Source organism: Balaenoptera physalus (assembly GCF_965194825.1).
Source record: "Balaenoptera physalus genome assembly, chromosome: 13".
Classification (NCBI taxonomy): Eukaryota; Metazoa; Chordata; class Mammalia; order Artiodactyla; family Balaenopteridae; genus Balaenoptera; species Balaenoptera physalus.
In genome coordinates this window covers 81,611,854-81,627,136 of record NC_138892.1, presented here as the reverse complement: position 1 = coordinate 81,627,136, position 15,283 = coordinate 81,611,854, and positions in this window count along the sequence as shown.

Genomic DNA, 15,283 nt, shown 5'->3' with positions numbered 1-15,283 from the left:
AGATTGCTTTGGCTATTCAGGGTCTTTTGTGGTTCCATATGAATTTTAGGATTATTTTTCCTATTTCTGTGAAAAATGCCATTGGAATTTTGATTGGGATTACATCGAATCTGTAGATCACTTTGGGTGGAACGGACATGTGATAAGGGGGTAATTTCCAAAATATAAAGGAGCACATACATCTTAATAGCAAAAAACCAAATAAACCAATTGAAAAATTGGCAGAAGACCTAAATAGATGTTTTTCTAAAGAAGACATACAAATGACTAGCAAGTACTTGAAAAAGTCCTCAACATTACTAATCAGCAGGAAATGCAAATCAAAACCACGAGCTATCACTTCACACCTGTTAGGACAGCAATTTTTTTTTTTTTTTTTTGGCTGCATTGGGTCTTTGTTGCTGCATGTGGGCTTTCTCTAGTTGCAGCAAGTGAGGGCTACTCTTGGTTGTGGTACATGGGCTGCTCATTGTGGTGGCTTCTCTTGTTGTGGAGCATGAGCTCTAGGCGCATGGGCTTCAGTAGTTGCAGCACGTGGGCTCAGTAGTTGCAGTACACAGGCCCTAGAGCACATGGGCTTCAGTAGTTGCGGCGCACAGGCTTCAGTAGTTGCAGCACATGGGCTCAGTAGTTGTGGCATGTGGGTTTAGTAGTTGTGGCTCGCAGCTTTAGAGTGCAGACTCAGTAGTTGTGGTGCACGGGCTTGGTTGCTCCATGGCATGTGGGATCTTCCCAGACTAGGGATTGAATCCATGTCCCCTGCATTGGCAGGTGGATTCTTAACCACTGCGCCACCAGGGAAGTCGTAGGACAGCTATTATAAAAAAGAAGATAACAAGTACTGGCAAGGATGTGGAGAAAATAGAACCCTTGTGCACTATGGGTGGGAATGTAAATTGGTGCAGCCACTACAGAAAACAGTATGTGAACTGCATGTCATACAAATACATATCATAAAAATAGAACTACAATACCATCCAGCAATCCTTCTTCTGGGCATGTAGCCAAAGGAAATGAAATCAGTATCTAGAAGAGATATCTGCACTCCCATGTTTATTACAGCATATTCACAGTAGCCAAGATATGGAAACAACCTAAGTGTCCATCAATAGATGGATGGAAAAAGGAGATGAATGGATAAAGAATATATGCTGGAATATTATTCAACCATAAAAAAAGAAGGAAATCTTGCCATTTATGACAACTGGAGGACATTATGGTAAGTAAAATAAACCAGATAAAGAAAGACAAATATTTATGATCTCACTTACATGTGGAATCTAAGGATAATGTTGAACTCATAGTAACAGAGAGTACAAAGGTGGTTACCAGAGGCTGGAGGGTAGGGGAAAAGGGGAAATGCTGGTCAAAGGGTACAAGCCTTCAATTATAGGATGAATAAATTCTGGAGACCTAATGTATAGCTTGGTGACTGTTAATAGTTAATAGTATTGTATTTTATACTTGAAATTTGCTAAGAGAGTAGATTTCAAGTGTTTTCACCACATCCCAAAAGAAATGATAATTATGTGAGGTAATGGATATGTTACTTACTTTGACAGTGGTGATCATGTCACAATGTATACATATATCAAAATATCACATTGTACACCTTTAATATATACAATTTTATTTGTCAATCATACCTCAGTAAAACTGGGGAATAAAAGAAGTAAGCTGAGAGTAAAATATAACTAAAACCATTGTTTTATTAAGGCATAATTAATGAAACTACTATTGGTAAAAACAAAACAAAACAAGAGAAAAAAACCTAAACAAATGGTATTTTTATGGATGGGACAACCCAATATAATAAACATATAAGTTCCTCCCCCCTTCCCACACACACACAAAGAATACTTCTGAAAATCAACAACTTTCCTTTTCATGACTGGGGTGTTATAGGAGGAAACTGTTATAGATGCCAAATGCAGAGGTAAACATTTTGAGAATCACTCACAGTTAATACCAGAGATGGAGGCAGAAACACACCACTCTGGTTATTTGGTCTACCATCAAATCAATATTGTTTAAATATATGTTCAGCATTTATTTAGAAGAAGTGCATTACTTGAAGAGTCTAAAGTCACAGAGCCAGATGGCTTATAGTTACCAAATCTTCGCTCCTCAGAGACAAGTTAGGATCACTGAGTATGACCTTGGGAGATCTCATCACCTTGTCAACTCAAGCAGCTCAGTGACAACCACACTGATCTCTAACCACAACAGGATATCCTTAAGCGATCTGAGAAATAAATTTCCTCCATATTCCCGTACATTACCAGTTCCCTGGAGGTTTGCTTTGGACAGCCACAACTCAGCTTGTCCCATTTTAAAAAACATATTTAAACAAAATGCTGTTATTAATAGACGTATTAAAATAAGCTGGGATGGGTTTGGTAGACCTGCACTTCTAGCTTCTGCCATGGCCTCATTTAGTAGTTTGTGAGGCACATGTGCCATGAACAGGGCTCTCATTTTCAATGGGCAAGACAATCTACCTTTTCCCAAGGCTTGCTAGATATCACTTAACCAACACCTCCCTCCTCAAGGACTGCAGGCAGAGGCAGAGTGCTTGTTGTTAAATAAAGGGTGCTCCAACACTGGTGGCTGGGACAATCAACTCAGTCAGGTCCAGTGATGGTGGCAGAAGGATTGGATGCTGTTGCTGCTGCCCACTTGATAACATCTGCCAGTTGTGCCATGGCCCATGCTTCCATCAAAGAACTGCACAGAGCCTCCAGGCCACCTAATTATAGGTGAATTGTCTATGAAATAAGTGAAGGAAATAAGCTGAGCAATCCTGCCACACTGTATACGGAGTAGTCTGGTCACTCTTGCTTCAGTGGTTTTATTACATATTGTATAAATATATGTGCATTATACTATATATAGTGTAAATCTACAACCATTTATTTATTATACTGTATGTTAGTTTTCCTCCAAAATCTCCTTCAGGAAGAATAAGCTCTTAAAACATTCTTATAGGATGAAAAACTAAGTCCATTTTGGTTTTTAGGAAAGTTAATGATGAATGTATAAATTGTACAAAATATTTATTAATATTTACCATGGCCGGTAATGGTTATAGTAACATCACTGATGACATGAAAAGTAGAAGACCCAAATTTGCTGAAGAAAAGTCAGCATCTACTTCCAACGTTAGTTAACATGTCTTTAAAGACAAGCGTGCCTCAAGATGACACATGCAGACTCAGAGGTGTATTTACTTCTCAGCCTGTGAAGCATGACTTCTCATTTAGACCAAATGACAGCTCTTCTAAATTAATTTTGCTCACTTTCAAGTCTAGGTTTTCTTGTGCACATGTGAAAAGTAAAGTGATATCTGTATTGGCTGTCTTAGTGGAAAGAGGACTTTGCAGCCAATTCAATAATGTCCATTTTATATTGGTGTCATCAATATAATTCCAATAATAGTTTGAATTTTTCTATGTGATTCATGGAACCAAATCAAGTTTTTAGAAGCTCATTCTGTCAAAGGTGAAACATCTAACTTTGTTGTGAATACTACTGTAATTTTACTTAAAAAGTTCAGCACTAAAGTGAAATCATTTGGTTTTTCACTGATAAAAGTAATGTAAATTTTGAGGCAGTACAGCTTTATGATAAAACAATGTTCTTGTTAAATTAAGAGACCCATGGGGCTTCCCTGGTGGCACAGTGGTTAAGAATCCACCTGCCAATGCAGGGGACATGGGTTCGAGCCCTGGTCCGGGAAGATCCCACATGCCCTGGAGCAACTAAGCCTGTGCACCACAACTACTGAGCCTGCACTCTAGAGCCCATGAGCCACAACTACTGAGCCTGTGTGTGACAACTGCTGAAGCCTGCACACCTAGAGCCCGTGCTCCACAACAAGAGAAGTCACTGCAATGAGAAGCCCGCGTGCTGCAACGAAGAGTAGCCCCCACTCGCCACAACTAGAGAAAGCCTGCGCACAGCAACGAAGACCCAACACAGTCAAAAATTAATTAATTAATTAAAAAAAAAAAGAAACCCATGGATCAGAAATGTTCTTGGAATTGATTGAGATGCACACATAATTCATAATTGTTTTTTAAAATCTATAAAAATCTACCAATGGCAATAGAAGCCATACCATAAAAATTTATTAAAAATTTTATATACACAGATTAATTAAAATACAAAGTATTGGTGAAGCTAATTTGAATTCAAATAAGAACTATTATTAATTTAAAAATTTAAATATCTGAGCCTCACAGGAACTTTTTTTTTTTTTTTAAACATCTTTATTGGAGTATAATAGCTTTACAATGGTGTGTTAGTTTCTGCTTTATAACAAAGTGAATCAGTTATACATATACATATGTCCCCATATCTCTTCCCTCTTGCGTCTCCCTCCCTCCCACCCTCTCTATCCCACCCCTCTAGGTGGTCACAAAGCACGGAGCTGATCTCCCTGTGCTGTGCAGCTGCTTCCCACTAGCTATCTATTTTACATTTGGTAGTGTATATATGTCCATGCCACTCTCTCACTTTGTCCCAGCTTACCCTTCCCTCTCCCCGTATCCTCAAGTCCATTCTCTAGTAGGTCTGTGTCTTTATTCCCATCTTGCCCCTAGGAAGAACTCTTCTTTAAGTAAACCCAAGTGGCCTATAATGGCATTGAACCTTTTGGTTAGGGAGTCCTGTTCAAGTGCCTTGTATCTAAAATGAGATAAAAACCTTTAATCAAAATATTTCAGAAATGCAGTGCCCCCAAAATTTCAGTTTCCAAAGCTTTTAGCAAATTGTAATTATTGAATACAAAACTTGCAAATAATAAGATATTGCAATTTATCTCTACAAAGCCAAGGAAAAGCTGAAAGATTTAAACAATGAGAGTTGAAATACTTAATTTTGAAATTCTATAATTTTGATTTAAAATATCTTGACTTCTAAGAATAGCTTTTTAATGGAATGCCTTCTTTCAATTGGATAAATAGTACGGGCATACCTCAGAGATATTGCATTCCAGACCACTGAAATAAAGCTAATATTGCAATAAGGCAAGTCACATGAATTTTTTGGTTTCCCAGTACACATAAAAGTTATATTTATACTATATTGTAGTTATTAAGTGTGCAACTGCATTATGTCTTAAAAAACAATGTACATACCTTAATTTAAAAATACCTCTAATTTTAATTCCTTTATTATTTGCACGACATCTGCAGTTACTTCCTCCACTGATGTATTAAACCGCTCAAAGTCATCCATGAGGGTTGGAATCAATTTTTTCCAAGCTCCTATTAATGTTGATATTTTGACCTCTTTGCATGAATCACAAATGTTCTTCCTGACATGTAGAATGGACCTCGTCCCCCAAGGGCTCTGATGGAGATGTACAGCCAGATTAATGTTGTTTTCATGACTGCTAACACAACATCCATTCTGCAACCCATGGATCAAGGAGTAATTTCAACTTTCAAATCTTATTATTTAAGAAACACATTTTGTAAGGCTATAGCTACCATAGATGGTGATTCCTCTGATGGGTCTGAGTAAGTAAATTGAAAACCTTCTGGAAAGGATTCACCATTCTAGATTCTAGAATTAGAAGTGGAGCCTGAAGATGTGACTGAATTGCTGCAACCTCATGACAAAACTCAAATGGATGAGGAGTTGCTTCTTACGGATGAGCAAAGAAAGTGGGTTCTTGAGATAGAATCTCTCCTGGTGAAGATGCTGTGAAGGTTATTGAAACGACAAAGGATTTAGAATATTACATACACTCAATTGATAAAGCAGTAGCAAGGTTTGAGAGGATTTTTTCCAATTTTGAAAGCGTTTCTACTGTGAGTAAAATGTTATCCAACAGCATTGCATGCTACAGAGAAACTGTTCATGAAAGGAAGAGTCAATCAATGTGGCAAACTTCATTGTTGTCTTATTTTAAGAAATTGTCACAGCCATCCCAACTTTCAGCAGCCACCACCCTGATCAGTAAGCAGCCATGAACATCACTTCTGGGCAAGACCCTCCACTTGCCAAAAGGTTATGACTTCCTGAAGGCTCAGATGATGGTTGGCATCTTTTAGCAATAATGTATTTTTAAATTAAGGTATGTACATTTTTTTTAGGCATATGATATTGCACACTTAATAGAATACAATATAGTGTAAAGATAACTTTTATATGCACTGGGAAACCAAGAAAATTCATGTGACTCGCTTTATTGCAATATTAGATTTAGTCTCTGAGGTATGCCTGTACCTGAAGGAAACAAAGTCATTATCTCAAAGAGATAGCTGCACTCCCATGTTCATTGCAGCATTATTTGCAGTAGCCAAGATATAGAAACAACCTCTGTTTGTCAACAGATGAATGGATAAAGAAGATGTGATAACACACACACAAACACACACACACACACACTGGAACGTTATTTAGCCACAAAAAAGAAGGGAACTCTGCCATTTGCAAAAGTATGGATGAATCTAGAGGACATAATGCTAAGTGAAATTAGTCAGACAGAGAAAGACAAAAACTGCACAATCCCACTTACGTGTGGAATCAATTTAAAAAAAAATAGGGCTTCCCTGGTGGCGCAGTGGTTGAGAATCTGCCTGCTAATGCAGGGGACACAGGTTCGAGCCCTGGTCTGGAAAGATCCCACATGCCGCAGAACAACTAGGCCCGTGAGCCACAACTACTGAGCCTGCGCGTCTGGAGCCTGTGCTCTGCAACAAGAGAGGCCGTGATAGTGAGAGGCCCGCGCACTGCGATGAAGAGTGGCCCCTGCTTGCCACAACTAGAGAAAGCCCTTGCACAGAAACGAAGACCTAACACAGCCAAAAATAAATAAATAAACAAACGTGGGGTTTAAAGAGAAAAAGAAAATTATTAAAAATAATAATAAAATAAAGGTTGATTCATAGAAACAGAACAGAATGGTGGTTACCACGGCCAGAGGGTTGAGGGGGAAGGTGGAGGTGGGGAAGGAGATGGGAGATGCTGGTCAAAGGATTCAGTTATAAGAAGCATAAGCTCTGGGGAACTAATGTACAGCATGGTGACTATATGAAATATTACTTTGTTGTGTGCTTGAAATTTGCTGAGAGTAGACCTCAGCATTTTCACCACGTACACACATACACACACACAGATAGCTATGTGAGGTGATGGATGTGTTAATTAACCTGATTGTGGTGGTCATTTCACAAAGTATATATGTATATCAAATCATCATGTTGTACACTTTAAATATAAACAATTTGATTTGTCTATTATACCTCAATAAAGCTGAAAAATAAAAGAAACTGAATAAGGTATGTGAATAATGTACCTAAAATAATTATTTTGCTCATGTTATCTTTTAATATTTGTGTAATCAACATAAAGTTTTTAATTTTTGCTTTAATGTATTCAGATAGACCTTGTTTTTAATTTTCTTAGAAAGAATACTACTTTGAAAATGGTTTGGAATTAAATTATTTTATAGATCCACCAAAATAATAAGACCAATTTGTTGGTCAATAAACAAATTTTTCAAAAGTCTCAGAAATAATCATAGATTATTTTTGGCACCTCCTTTTAATCTTAAAATTGTACTGTTTGGGGGCTTCCCTGATGGCTCAGTGGTTGAGAATCTGCCTGCTAATGCAGGGGACACGGGTTCGAGCCCTGGTCTGGGAAGATCCCACGTGCCGCGGAGCAACTAGGCCTGTGAACCACAACTACTGAGCCTGCACGTCTGGAGCCTGTGCTCCCAACAAGAGAGGCCGCGATAGTGAGAGGCCCGCGCACCGCGGTGAAGAGTGGCCCCTGCTTGCCGCAACTAGGGAAAGCCCTTGCACAGAAACGAAGACCCAACACAGCCAAAAATAAATAAATAAATTAATTAATTAAAAAAAAATTGTACTGTTTGGAAGATAGTATAAATATATGGTAACCCTCCCTACTTACAAATTTGCACTCTGGGGCTCTGCTTAACTGGCCCTCCACTCTATCTGGCTCAGGATAAAGCACCACAAATAGCACACAGACAAACACATTACGTCACAAGTTATTAAAAGAAGCTTGTCTCATAAGGGAGAAACAGGGAGGATGAGAAAGGAAGGAGGAAGAGCAGGAGCAGACACTATTGCAATATGAACTTAATCAAAGAATTTTAAGAGCTCCTCTTCTCCAGGTCATTCTTAGACCATCAGCAACATGCCAAGCTAAATCGGAATATACCTTGGCAATTCCCTGGTGGTCCAGGGGTTAGGACTCTGCCCTTTCACTGGGAAGGGCCCAGGTTCGATCCCTGGTTGGGGAACTAGGGTCCCACAAACCACGTGGCCAAAATAATAAATAAATAAAAGTGTAACCCACTTTCTAGTAAGTCTGTGCATATTATGCCTTTTCTCAACTTTATTAAAAACTGTTTTTCACTTTTGAAATTTTACTGTATCTTGTGACTCTTACAAAGTAATTGTCATTCAAACACATTAGCATGAACAGAGTAGGTGTCCTGTAGGGTATTCCAGGGGTGCACCAAGGGGGTCATCTGGCATTTTATTTATTTCTTTATTTATTTGACCACGCAGCATGTGAGATCTTAGTTCCTTGACCAGGGATCGAACCTGTACCCCCTGCATTGGGAGCTCGAATTCTTAACCACTGGACCGCCAGGGAAGTCCCTCTGGCATTTTAATAGGAAGGCCGTAATCTAGAAGTGGCCACTACAAAACTTGAGTTCTCTTTACTTCTGAAAGCCCAGAGGATTTACAAATTATCAAAGTGAGTTTTAGAAATGGGTTTTTATTAGTGTAATTAGTGATATTCAAGAAATGTGGATTGGCTGAAGTATTTTAGGAATGCTCCCATGCTTTCATGAATAGTGTATAAGAATTCAGAGCTCTGGAAGCCTACAGCCCTAAGGACAGCATCCAAATCTTGATCCCTAAACATCCTGCATCCAGCCACTGGCTCAGAGGATTTGGGGTCAGTGAGCCTGATTCTTATCCTGATTAACTGCATGAACTTGTTAGGCTAGGTATGCTCTGAGCACTTAAAGGAACAGAGAGCAGATTGAATTTACAGAGCAGGGCTTCCGAATTTTGTATCTGTTTGCAAATGAATGTCTGTGTGCCGCAGACTTGCTTTCACTGTAACCTGGTAGGAAGGGTGCAGGTGAGTGGCTGACCCTCACCCACCTGTAACTATGTGAGATGACTAATTCTGTCAAAAAGAACCTCATAGTTGGGTATGACCTGTCCCTCAATATGTCTCCTTTTAATTTTTTCAGGTTTCCAGGATCTAGACCAGTGGTTCTCAAAGTACAGTCCCCAGGCTAGCAGCACCAGCATCATCTAGGAACTTGTTAGAAGTGCAAATTCTCAAGACCCATCTTGGATCTGCTAAATCAGAAGATGTGGGGCTGTTTTAAGTTTTTCAGGTGATCCTTATGCCTGAATATTTGAGAAGCACTGAACCAGATCACATAGTGTCATCTATCCACCTTTTCTTGGTTGCTCTCCTTTTACTGTATCAATTGTGCCTTATCTGAGATTCTTCACATTGCTTACTTCTCTTACCATTATGTGTTGTTAAAGATTCTCCATAAATCAAGATCCATATGTAACTTTTAATCAGAATTCCTCACTAATCAAGTCTCTTTCAGAAAGACTATTTGTATTAAGTTGATTTTAGAAACAACACTGTTTCAGAAATTCATATTCCTCTGTGAGGCAGCAGCAATAGTGCAAAGATTATCAAGCTCTGTTCTTTGGAACACTAGGCATTTCTCTGAGTCCCCTAAGGGGACACCTGGAAAGCTGGGGGGAGGAGGAATAAGGCTTCTTATCCTTGCCTTTTTAAAAGCGGGCATTTGTTAAGCACCTACTATGAGCCAGGCATAGTTCTGATCCCTTCACTTGCTAATGTGTTCATTTAGGTGGTATTCTGCCCACCTTTTCCATCAGAGAAGCTGTGCTCTACTGTATTTTACTTACTGGGTTGCAGCATAAGTTTTTCTTTAAGGAAAGAGATTGACACTAAAGACAAAACAAGCTTCACCCTTTACTCACTGAGCTCCAAGTACTCAGGCCTTCTCTCCAGTCCTGGAATAAACAGGTTCTTTCCTTTTCCAAGCTTTCACATGCTCCTCCGTCTTCCTGAAGCTTCTCCCTCAACCAACCATAGCAGGCTGTCTCTCATCCTTTAGTTTTCTGCTTAAATATTATCTCTTCTAAGAAAAACTTAACCATCTGATTTGTTTTAGGTAGTCCTCCTCTTTTATTCCTTCATAAAGCACTCTTATTTTTATCTTTATAGCATTTAATGCAGTTTGTTATGATATAGTTTCCTTGTTCAATTTTTGTGGTCTGTTCCCCACTGGACTGTAGGCTTGGCAAGGGCTGGGACCTTATCTATCTTGTCTTTTGTCTACCCAGCACCTACTAGTGTCTGACACAATGTTGGTGCTTAATAAATATTTGGTGATTTGATGACTGAAGTATAATGAGGCAACGAGTTCTCATTCAGGATCTTTCATTAACTAAAACAGTTTCATCTGTAAATGAAGGTTGGATGAGATGCTCTATGAGATGATTTCTGCTTCAGCATCACATGGTTCAAAATTAACTTTTAATTTTACACTTGTCTGCTTATGCTTCTAGTGGGCAGGTACTTTGTATCCTTCCTTAATTGCTCATTGTGTAAGGGAAAGCATTTAAGTTAATTTCTCAAGTGAACAAGAATAGAGATGTTAAAATAAAATACAAAATGGAGATCACACTTGAAAATTTCCTGAGCAGACAGAACCAGTTCAGCCAAATAAGCAAAACCTAATAGAGCTTATTCTGCAAAGTAAGCAGAACTTAACTTGGATTGTAAATTCTCCTGAAAATCATAAACAAAACTTAAATTAACCTAAATTGTTTTAGGTTGCCTCAAATGACAACCACTTTTAACCAATCCCCTGTCACTTGGAAAAACCCCACTGCTATAACCAATCATTATAAAGATTAAATTGCTTCCTTATTTTCACTGTATAAGCCATCCTATAAAATGCCTCTGTGCTTAGTGCCACTATTGGTTTGAAGACTCCCAGTTTTCAAACTGTTCTTCTATGCACAATAAACTCTTACTGGATACAATTTTATTGATTTGATTTTATTCCTAACAGTTTCTGGATTTTGACATGAGCCACCTGACAACTTTACATTGGATTGGCCATAAGGAATGGAATCTGGTCTATGTCCAGTCATGCTACACAGACACTAATTGTGAAGAGAAATTTAGAAAAACTTTGATCTGGGTCAAGGAAAAGGAGTATCGGAAATAAAGTGTATTTAAATTTTTAAATGAATTAAGATTTATAATCTCATTAAATTATATATTTATTAATCTAATTTAAAAATAGGCAGAGGATCTGACTAGACATTTTTCCAAAAGAAACATAGAAGTGGCCAACAAGTACATGAAAGGTGCTCAACCTCACTAATCATCAGGGAAATGCAAACCAAAATGACAATCCGGTATCTCCTCACATCTGTTAGAATGGCTATCTTCAAGAAAACAGGAAATGACAAGTGTTGGCAAGGATGTAGAGAAAAGGGAACCATTGCGCACTGTTGGTGGGAATGTAAATTGGTATAGCCACTATGGAAGCAGCATGGAGGTTTCCAAAAAATAGAAAGAATAGAACTACAACATCATCCAGCAATCCTACTTCTGGGTATATATTCAAAGGAAATGAAAACAGAATATCTAAGAGATATCTGCACTTCCATGTTCATTGCAGCATTATTCACAGTAGCCAAAATATGGAAACAACTTAAGTGTCCAACAGATGAATGGATAAAGAAGATGTGGTGTAGACATACAGTGGAATGTTATTTAGCCATGAGGAAGAAGAAAATCCTCCCATTTGTAACAACCTGGATGAAACTTGAGGGCATTATGCTAAGTGAAATACACCAGACAGAGGAAGACAAATACTGCATGGTATCACTTATCTGCTGAATCTTAAAAAAAAGTCAAACTCATAGAAACAAAGTAGAAAAGTGGTTGCCAGGGGCTGAGGGGTGAAAATAATAGAGAAAGTTTGGTAAAAGGTATAAACTTTCAGCTATGAGATGAATAAGATCAGAGGATCTAATGTAAAACATGGTGACTATGTTGATAACACTGTATTATGTAGTAATTGAAATTTTATAATTATTATATAATTGAAATTTGCTAAGTAGAACTTAAACGGTTTAACAACAACAAAAAAGACAAATATGTGAGGTGACGGATGTGCTAGGTTGTGGGAGGCAAGAACATGCAATGGAGGAAAGGCAGCCTCTTCAGTAAGTGGTGCTGGGGAAGATGGACAGCTGCATGCAAAAGAATGAGATTAGAGCACCCCCTAACACCACACACAAAAATAGACTCCAAAGGGAATAAACACCCAAGTGCAAGAACGAATACCATAAAACACCTAGAGGAACATATAGGAAGAACACTCTTTGACATAAACTACAGCAATATTTTTTTTGGATCTGTCCCCTAGAATAATAGAAATAAAAGCAAACATAAACAAATGGGACCTAATGAAACTTAAAAGTTTTTGCACAGCAAAGGAAACCATAAACAAAATGAAAAGGCAACCTATGGACTGGGAGAAAATATTTGCAAATGATGCAACCAACAAGGGCTTAATTTCCAAAATATGCAAACAGCTCATACCACTCAATATCAAAAAAAACCAAACAACCTAATCAAAAAATGGCAGAAGAACTGAATAGACATTTCTCCAAAGAAGACATACAGATGGCCAACAGGCACATGAAAAGATGCCTGGAGAGGGTAGAGAGAAAAGGGAACCCTCCTACACTGTTGGTGAGAATGTAAGTTGGTGCAGCCACTATGGAAAACGGTATGGAGGTTCCTCAGTAAACTAAAAATAGAGTCACCATATGATCCAGCAATCCCACTCCTGGGCATATATCTGGAAAAGACAAAAACTCTTAATTCATTTAGAGTTAGACACATGCAGCTTAATGTTCATAGCAGCACTATTTACAATAGCCAAGACATGGAAGCAAGCTAAGTGTCTGTTGACAGATGAATGGATAAAGAAGATATATATATACATATATATATGTATATATATATATACACAATAGAATGTTACTCAGCCATAAAAAAGAATGAAATAATGCCATTTGCAGAAACATGGATGGACCTAGAGATTATTATATTAAGTGAAGTAAGTCAGACAGAAAAAGACAAATATCATGTGATATCACTTATATGTGGAATCTAAAAAAATGATACAAAAGATTTACAAAACAGAAATAGACTCACAGACATAGAAAACAAACTTATGGTTATCAAAAGGGAGAGTTGAGGGGAGAGATAAATTAGGAGTTTGGGATTAACAGGTACACACCACTATATATAAAGTAGATAAATGACAAGGGCCTACTGTATAGCACAGGGAGCTATGTTCAATATTTTGTAATAGCCTATAATGGAAAAGAATCTGAAAGAGATACATATACATAAACATAACTGAATCATTTTGCTGTACACCTGAAACTAACACAACATTGTAAATCAACTATACTTAAATAAAAATAAATAAATAAAATGTTTTAAAATCATAAAAAATGTGAGGTGATGGATGTGTTAATTGACTTGGTGGTGGGAATCTTTTCACAATTAATAATAATAATAATACAATGAATTAAGATTGTATTCACTGAATAATGAAGAATGAATTATGATGAAAAATGGTAGAAACTCTTCTAGATTTTCATTAAGCCTTTTGTAATAGGGAAGAACAAATCTGACTCCATGTTAGATCTGTTTCTTTTACTTTAACCTTTATATTCTATTGCTTTTGCTTCCAGTTAAGAATGTTGCCTAGGGCTTCCCTGGTGGTGCATTGGTTAAGAATCCACTGCCGGACATATATACACTACCAAACGTAAAATACATAGCTAGTGGGAAGCAGCCACATAGCACAGGGAGATCAGCTCGGTGCTTTGTGACCACCTAGAGGGGTGGGATAGGAGGATGGGAGGGAGGGAGACGCAAGGGGGAGGAGATATGGGAACCTATGTGTATGTATAGCTGATTCACTTTGTTATAAAGCAAAAACTAACACACCGTTGTAAAGCAATTATACTCCAATAAAGGTGTTAAAAAAAAAAAAAAAAGAATCCACCTACCAATGCAGGGGACATGGGTTTGAGCCCTGATCCAGGAAGATCCCACATGCCGCAGAGCAACAGAGCCCGTGTGCCACAACTACCGAGCCTGTGCTCTAGAGCGTGTGAGCCACAACTACTGAGCCCGAGTGCCACAACTACTGAAGCCCGTGCACCTAGAGCCCGTGCTCCACAACAAGAGAAGCCACTGCAATGAGAAGCCTGCGCACCGCAACAAAGAGTAGCCCCCACTCACCGCAACTAGAGAAAACCTGCACGCAGCAACGAAGACCCAATGTAGCCAAAAATAAATAATAAAATAAAATAAATAAATTTATTGAAAAAGAAAAAGTAGGTTGCCTATAGCCTGAAATATACAGGACAGCCTATTCTCAAGGCTCTGACCTTTAAGACTCCATTCACGGAGAGTTATCTGGACAGCTGCAAGAACAAAGAATTCCTGCACCAAGAAGTTTGCAACAACCAACCTCACCCCTCCCTGACCTTGCCTTTAAAAATGCTTTGCTGAAACACTTCTGGGAGTTCGGGGTTTGGGGGGCAGGAGCCATCTCCTTGCATGGCCCTGCAATAAAACTTTCTCTGCTCCCAGCTCAGATGTTTTGGTTTGTTTGGCCTCACTGTGCATTGGGCACATTAACTTGTGTTCACTAACACTTTCACATTGTAGAATTTTGTCTGGGAATTCAGGAGAAGAAAATTCTCTTCTTCTTCTCCTCCTTCTCCTCCTCCTTCTCCTCCTCTTCTTCCTCTTTTCCTTCTTCTCCTTCCCCTTCTCCTTCTTCTTCTTCCTGTCTTATTAAGTTATAAATGATGGAAAATTTTAAGTTTCAAACTACTTATACTTTTGGTTTTTTGGTTTTGTTTTGTCTTTGGGTGTTTTAATAAACTGTAGATAAAATTTTCATCAGTTGTCAGTAAACTGCAACTTGAAAACTATGGGAACACGATGCTCAGAAGACCATCCTCAGCCCCACTTAGACTACTGCTGTAGATTAATGATGCCAAATTGGTCTCAGAGTCTTGCCTCTAGATGCTTTGACTCCAGGTAAATTGAGGAAGAATGGACAGGAACGCCAACTACACTCACCACCGCCTGCTGTGTTTTAGAC